This window comes from Olea europaea, chromosome 1 (genome assembly GCF_002742605.1).
Source record: "Olea europaea var. sylvestris chromosome 1, O_europaea_v1, whole genome shotgun sequence".
Taxonomy (NCBI): domain Eukaryota; kingdom Viridiplantae; phylum Streptophyta; class Magnoliopsida; order Lamiales; family Oleaceae; genus Olea; species Olea europaea.
Genome location: NC_036237.1, coordinates 21,838,652 through 21,846,703, shown reverse-complemented (window position 1 = coordinate 21,846,703; position 8,052 = coordinate 21,838,652).

Below are 8,052 nucleotides of genomic sequence, written 5' to 3'. Positions count from 1 at the left end.
TTGCTTCAAGATCTTGCATGCAAAGTTCAAGACAAAGGTGATTTTGCTCCGTTCGATTCGAAAATCGAATGAATATTTATGTTGTTAAGAAAAGTACATTTAGAAGCATACAAAAAATAGTAAGCAAAATCAATGACAGAAAGTATACAAAATCAAATGGCCAATGGGGTTAATGAAGATGCAGCACATCCATATGTAGCTGCATGTAATGAGATTGAGAGACCGATGGAAGAATACATGGCTCCACTAGTGGTAAAAAGCAGATCCAACATAGTTTATTCAACATTCAGGGAAGCTAACTTTCATTTGAGGACGGATGTAATAACATGTTTTAGATCGCATTGCAATTCTTTAGGAGACAGACTGACAATTTGAATGTTCAGATCTCGAGATTTTTGGATATGTGCGTGACAATTGAGTATCTAGGGGTTTTCAGTTATACAATTCGGTCGAAGCCCTTTCTGTACGCTTTAAAAATTCGGCTAGGAAATCATTAGACACATTATCATCTTATAGCATCACTACTTGGGATTGTTTGAGCTCAGAAATTCTTGAACAAATACTTCTTACTAAAAAGGATTGCCAAGTTATGGGATAAGAAAACTATATTCTCTTAACTTGATTCATAGTGCTATTACGAGGCATGGTGATAAGTGTATTTTTGCACACTTATTTAGATCACAAACATGATTTAATTACGAACAAAATGTTTAAATTGTGATTTAATCTTATTGAATTCATGCAATGTAGGTGTTTCTATGAAAATGGTGGAATTTATGAGAAAAGAGCTGAAAAAGGACTAAAATGAAGCAAAGTAATAGCTCAGGGACTAAGGATGCGAATATTCAAAGTTGAACTAAAAACCAACCTGGGAACACAAATATGCTCAGTATGGACTCGAACGCGATACAAGATGATTGGAAGAAGAATGAAAGTTCAAGGACCAAAATGGACTTTTTTCATAGTTGGTAGCACTATGCTACCCTCTATGCGGCCGCATAGAGGCCACCCGAGAATAAATTCTCAAAAATTTTTACTCTATGCGACCTCATAGAGATGTACTATGCGGTCGCATAGAGCAATTCGGAGGCCGAATCTGTCGGTTTTTTTATTTTGCCGAAACTCTTATGGAAACAAGATTTTTAGGGTCCTATATAAACAAAAACTCGACCAGAATGAAGCAGACACTATTTTTAGAAGAACAAGAGAGATTTTGAAGGAGAAAACGAAGAGAGAACAAGAGGAAAATATCGCGCCAATTGAAGAATTGATTGAAACTTGATTCGGGTGATGACGTTTCTTCAACTATTTTTGTATTTTCTTCTTTTTCGTATGTTAGGCTAGATTTTTCATGTACTAGGAGATCGATGAACCTTGCAATACAAGTTTTGATTTTTGATTTGGAGATTTGACATATTTAAGCACATGTTCCAGAATTGAATGATTTATACGTTTTTATTTCCATATTATTATTGTGCATGTAATTATATGATTTTGGTGACCTATTTTATGCATTCAAGAGAAGGAAAATAGGCTCGACATGGTATAAATCATTATAGGATCCAATAGGGGATATAAATATACCTCTATGCCTTGTGTGAATTGTGGAATATTCATGAAATCATAATGCATTCCTGTATGTTAGTATTCGTCATAGAGATATAGTCGAATCACATATTGGGGTAGGTTTGACATTGCTCGAGAGAGATTGCTAAATTAAAATAGGAATATTGATTCATGAATTGTGGGAATGCGTGTCAAATTTGCATAATTAAAAGTTGAACGGGTGTTGCTTGGGAATTCGTGATCTTAGTGCGTTAGTAATTCATTAATTCCATAAATTCTTGTAGATTACATCCATGTCATTTTACATTTAGTATAAGTTTCTCTTTCATAATTGCATCATAATTCACATCTTCCTTAGTTAAATCACAATACATACATTTTACTTTCGTGTTTCGGTTAAGGTCATAATAGGTTGATTTAAACTGATTCAATCCTTGTGGGATCGATACTTGGACTCATAATCCATTCTACTACTTGTTAATGAACCACACACTTGTGGTGGGTTTTAAATCGAAAGAAATGATTTCTTGAACAAGTTTTTGACGTCATTGTCGGGAATTGAAATTTAGTTTAATTTTATCTATTGTGGCACTAATTTGAACTTACCTAGATTAGTAGTAGTTAGCTTACTAGACTTAGTTTATTGTTTACTTTAATTTAATTTTGTGCTATTTTTGCTATCTCAGGGCTTGTATGCAAAGAGCACCTGATCGAGACTTGGTTCTCATTGATCCAGAAATAGAACGCACATTTCATCACAGGCAAAGAGAAGCAAAAGCAGCACAACAAATTCAAAAAGACCAAAAGCAGCAACAACAGATGGCGAACGAGTAAAATCGTCCGGTAATTCAACTCAATGAAGGCGCGGGGGTTGAAGATGAAGGGAATATGGTATTTGGGGACTTCATGGCACTGTTGGTGGTCTAGAGTCAATCTAGCATTGTGTATCCTCCATTTGGGCAACTGAACTTCCAGCTGAAAATAAATGTAATTCAACTATTTCAGAATGGGCATCAATACCACTATGGTATTTGGGGACTTCATGGCACTGTTGGTGGTCTAGAGTCAATCTAGCATTGTGTATCCTCCATTTGGGCAACTGAACTTTCAGCTGAAAACAAATGTAATTCAACTATTTCAGAATGGGCATCAATACCACGGGATGGCTAATTAGAATCCACATGCACACATATCCCGATTTCTAGACATGTGCCAACACTTTAGGTACCAGGGTATCTCAGACGATGCTATAAGACTGCGATTGTTTCCCCACACTTTACGGGATAAAGCACTTGAATGGCTGGATTCACTTCCCGTCGCAAGCATCACCACTTGGAACGAGCTAGCCCACAAATTCTGTACCAAGTTTTTCTCGCCAGCTAAGGTAGCAAAAATGCGGCATGACATCTCTATATTCAACCAAGGCGAGCCCGAATCATTTGAAGAGGCATGGAATCGTTTCAAAAATATGTTAAGGAAGTGTCCTCAGCACGGCTTTGATAAAAAGACACAAATTCGATTTTTCTACACTGGATTACTTCCATCCTTCAAGAGCGTGGTGGATTCATCATCCGATGGGTCAATCTCCACGAGAACAATTGACGGAGCATGGGAACTGTTTGAGAGAATGGCTACAACTTCAGCCATGTGGTCTACAGATCGAGTAGTTCAGAAGAGAACGCCGGGGGTTTATAAAGTAGATACTTACTCAGCATTATCCGCGAAGATAGACTCCTTGTTCCATAAGGTTGAGAGCATTTCACAGACCGCCAATGCAAAACAAGTGAAGAAGCCAAGCTGCGAAGAATGTGGAGCAGACCACAATACTGTCAACTGTCCAATTCTCACACAGGGGATCGAACATGCAAATTTTGTGCAACGGGGTCAATATCAACAGAACAATCCACATTTGGAAACCTTCAATCAGGGCTGGAGAGAAACACCCAAACTTCTCATGGAGTAACCAGAATCAAAATAGACCACAAGGTCAATTTCAGCAGCAGGATAAAAAGCTACCATTGGAAGAGATGTTTGAGAAGTTCATGGCAATGACTAATTAGTACATGAAGGCCAACAACCCGTTTATGCTAAAGACAGACGCAACTCTCCAAGATCAAAGTGCTGCAATAAAAAATTTGGAGACAAAAATGGGACAGATGACAATTTCATGATAGGTAGAGCACCAGGAAACCTGCCTAGTAGCACTGAAATCAATCCTAAGAAGCACGCAAAAGTTATAACAACCAGAAGTGGAGTACAACTACTGGAGATACATGTAAAAAAATTGGTAATTAGCAAGGAATCAACGCCTACTTCAGATGACGAGATTGTGGAATAGACTGAACAAATAACAGAGGATGTTGCCAAGAAGAGTTCCAATACATCACGGGTTCCAGCCACCAATTCTATCAACCCTCATGAGCCACCTATTCCATTCCCGCAGAGGTTGAAAAAGCACAAATTGGATCAGCAATATAGTAAATTTCTTGAAGTCTTCAAGAAACTACACATCAACATCCCATTTGCCGAGGCACTTGTTCAGATGTCGAGTTATGCAAAATTCCTAAAGGATATCCTCTCTAACAAGCGAAAGATAGAAGAAAATGAAACAGTGATGCTGATTGAGAAATGCAGTGCAAGAATCCAGGAAAAGCTGCCTCCAAAACTAAAGGATCCAGGGAGTTTTACTGTACCTTGCACTATTAGATATTGTCATTTTGATAAAGTTTTGTGTGATTTAGGTGCAAGTAAAAATTTGATGTCTTTCTCTGTTTTCAGGAAACTCGACTTGGAAAAAGCTAAAGCCACAACAGTGACCTTACAGTTAGCAGATCGATCCCTTACACATCCAAGAGGGATCATTGAAGACGTGTTGGTAAAAGTAGAAAAGTTTATATTTCTAGCAGAATTTCTCATTTTAGACATGGAGGAAGATAAGGATGTTCCGCTCATATTGGGGCGACCTTTCTTAGCTACTGGAAGAGCTATTGTCGATGTTCAGAAAAGGGCAGCTTATATTGAGGCTTGGCGAAGAACAGATCTCTTTCAATGTGTTCAAGACAATGAAATTTCCCACGAGTCAGATAGCTGCTTCCAGATCGAGGTAATTGACAGAATAATTCAAGATACATTTCGGCTACATCATTCGTCCGATGCATATGAGGCATGCATTGCACATTCTCAATCCATTCACACTGATTCAAGTGAGATTGAAACATGTGCACGTTTTTTGGAAACTAATCCACCATACATGTTCAAGTGTCACTTTGAAGAACTGGGAACTAGGACTACAAAGTTAGTGCCATCTATTCAGCAACCTCCCAAGTTGGAACTCAAACAATTGCCACCACACCTTTGATATGCTTACTTGGGGAAGTCTTCTACACTCCCGGTTATTATTTCAAATACTGTCAGTGAAGTGGAGGAAGAGAGACTACTTTGGGTGCTGAGGAAGAATAAAACAGCCATTGGATAGTTAATTGTAGATATAAAGGGGATCAGCCCGTCGTTAGCATGCACAAAATACTCATGGAGGAAAATTTCAAGCCAAGCATTGATGGTCAGCGGAGATTAGATCCAAACATGAAGGAAGTGATTAGGGCTGAGGTATTGAAGTTGCTCTATGCAGGCATCATCTACCCAATATTAGATAGAGCATGGATTAGTCCAGTGCAGGCTGTTCCAAATAAGGGAGGTATCACAGTGGTGCAGAATGAGAAAAATGAGTTCATTCCTACAAGAATAGTGACTGGGTGGGGAGTTTGCATCGATTATCGCAAACTAAATGCTGCCACTCGAAAGGATCATTTTCCACTGCCATTCATTGATCAGATATTGGAAAGACTAGCAGGGCACTCACATTACTGCTTTCTGGATGGGTACTCTAGGTATAATCAGATTCTAGTAGCACCTGACGACCAGGAGAAGACAACTTTCACATGTCCCTACGGTACCTTTGCATATCGTAGGATGCCTTTTGGTTTGTGCAATGCCCTTGCCACGTTTTAGTGCTGCATGATGGCTATCTTTTTTGATATGATCGAGAAATTCATCGAGGTATTCATGGACGACTTCTCAGTGTTTAGGTCTTCGTTTGATGAGTGGAGCATCTGAGTTTTGTGTTACAGCGGTGTACAGAGACCAAATTGGTATTGAATTGGGAGAAATGTCACTTTATGGTACAAGAAGACATCGTGTTAGGACACAGAATATCAGCAAAGAGTATTGAGGTGGATAGAGTAAAGATTCAGGTGATCGAGAAATTACCGCCACCAATATTAGTGAAAGGTGTTCGTAGCTTCCTTGGGCATGCCGGGTTCTACAGAAGGTTCATAAAGGATTTCTCAAAAATTACTAAACTACAGTACTATTTGTTGATGAAGGAATCCTTATTTGAGTTCACAGATGAGTGTTTGATGGCTTTTAATACCTTGAAAGAGAAGTTGATTTCAGCACCCGTAATCATCACACCGGATTGGAACCTACCATTTGAATTAATGTGCGACACCAGTGATTTTGCTGTTGGGGCCGTATTGGGACAACGAAGAAATAAGATATTTCACGTAATTTGCTATGCTAGTAAGACCTTGAACGACGCTTAATTAAACTATGCCACTACAAAGAAAGAGCTTCTTGTCGTAGTCTACGCTTTTGACAAATTTCGATCATATCTTGTGGGGTCAAAGGTCATCGTTTACATAAATCACGTAGCCATTAAGTACTTAATGGAAAAGAAGGATGCCAAGCCACGTCTCATTCATTGGATACTGCTGCTTCAAGAGTTTGATCTGGAAATCAAGGATAAGAAGGGCAGTGAAAATGTGGTAGCAGACCACTTGTCTCGACTCAAGACCACAGAGCAGACAGAGACCGTGGAAATCAATGAAGTCTTCCTAGATGAACAAATTTTTGTTGTGGAGGAGGCACCCTGGTATGCCGACATAGTTAACTACTTAGCCAGGTCTATCATTCTGCCAGATTACTCAAATCACCAGAAGAAGAAATTTTTCACTGAGTTGAAGTATTATTTTTGGGAGGATCCCATTCTATACAGGTGAGGAGCTGATCAAATCGTTCGTCGTTGCGTAGCTGAGGAAGAAGTACCCTTAATACTAGAACATTGTCATTCATCTACATACCCAGGACATTTTGGTGCTTCAAAAACAGGGGCAAAGATCTTTCAATCCCGTTTTTACTGGCATACATTGTTTAAGGATTCCTTTGAATTCGTGAAAAGATGTGACCGATGTCAACACACCGGTAATATATCCAGGAGAAACAAAATGACTTTGAACAGTATCCTGGATGTGGAACTATTCGACGTCTGGAAAATCGACTTCATGGGGCTATTTTCCCCATCATTCTCTAATCTGTACATATTGGTGGTTGTGGATTATGTATCGAAGTGGGTAGAAATCGTTGCATTACCTACCAACGATGGGAAGGTGGTGATTGATTTTCTAAAGAAAAATATTTTCACCCGCTTTGACACATCGAGAGCTATAATCAGTGACAGGGGCAAACATTTCTGCAATCACCAATTTGAACAGTTGTTGACTAAATATGGAGTTAAACATCTGTAGCGACTGCATATCATCCTCAAACCAGCGGACAGGTTGAAGTGTCCAATAGGCAATTAAAGCGAATACTTGAAGTCATAGTAAGCTCTCCATGAAAAGATTGGTCTAAGAAGCTGGACGACGCCTTGTGGGCCTATAGAACTGCATTCAAGACTCCCATAGGGATGTCACCATATCGACTGGTTTTCGGGAAGGCATGCCACTTACCTCTTGATATAGAACACCATGCTTATTAGGCAATGAAGAAATTGAATTTGAACTTGAAGGCTGCGGGTGAAAAACGTCTATTACAACTTAATGAGCTGGATGAGCTCAGAATGGAGGCCTACGAAAATTCAAGACTCTACAAAGAACACACCAAGAAGTGGCATAATATGCATATTTAGAGGCGTGAATTTAAAGTGGGGCAAAAAGTGTTACTCTACAACTCTAGGCTTAAACTGTTTCCAGGAAAGCTGCGATCGAGATGGTCTGGTTCCTATACTATTACACAGGTATCTCCACATGGGCAAGTTGAGATTACTCATGATAGTAAGGGGACATTTAAGGTCAATGGACAGCGTTTGAAGCACTATTGGAGCGACGATTTCTCAAAGGAAAAGTCTACCGTTCTTCTTAGACTACCAGAATGACACAATACGGTAAAGTCGAGCTATCAACTATAACCTAGCGCTGGGTGGGAGGCAACCCAATGTATCCTTCGATTTATTTTACTTTTCACATTATTTTAGGAGTTGTTTAATTTTCGCATTTGCATTTTTTTAGGTCATTGTTCATCCATGCATGTCAATAGAATCTAAGTATCGTCCACATAAATTCCTAGGCATTGAACACATGTTTGGTAAGTTTGAAATGGTTTTGGGTGATTGGGAGTATAATTCACGCATTTCAAGACAAAAGGACGTTT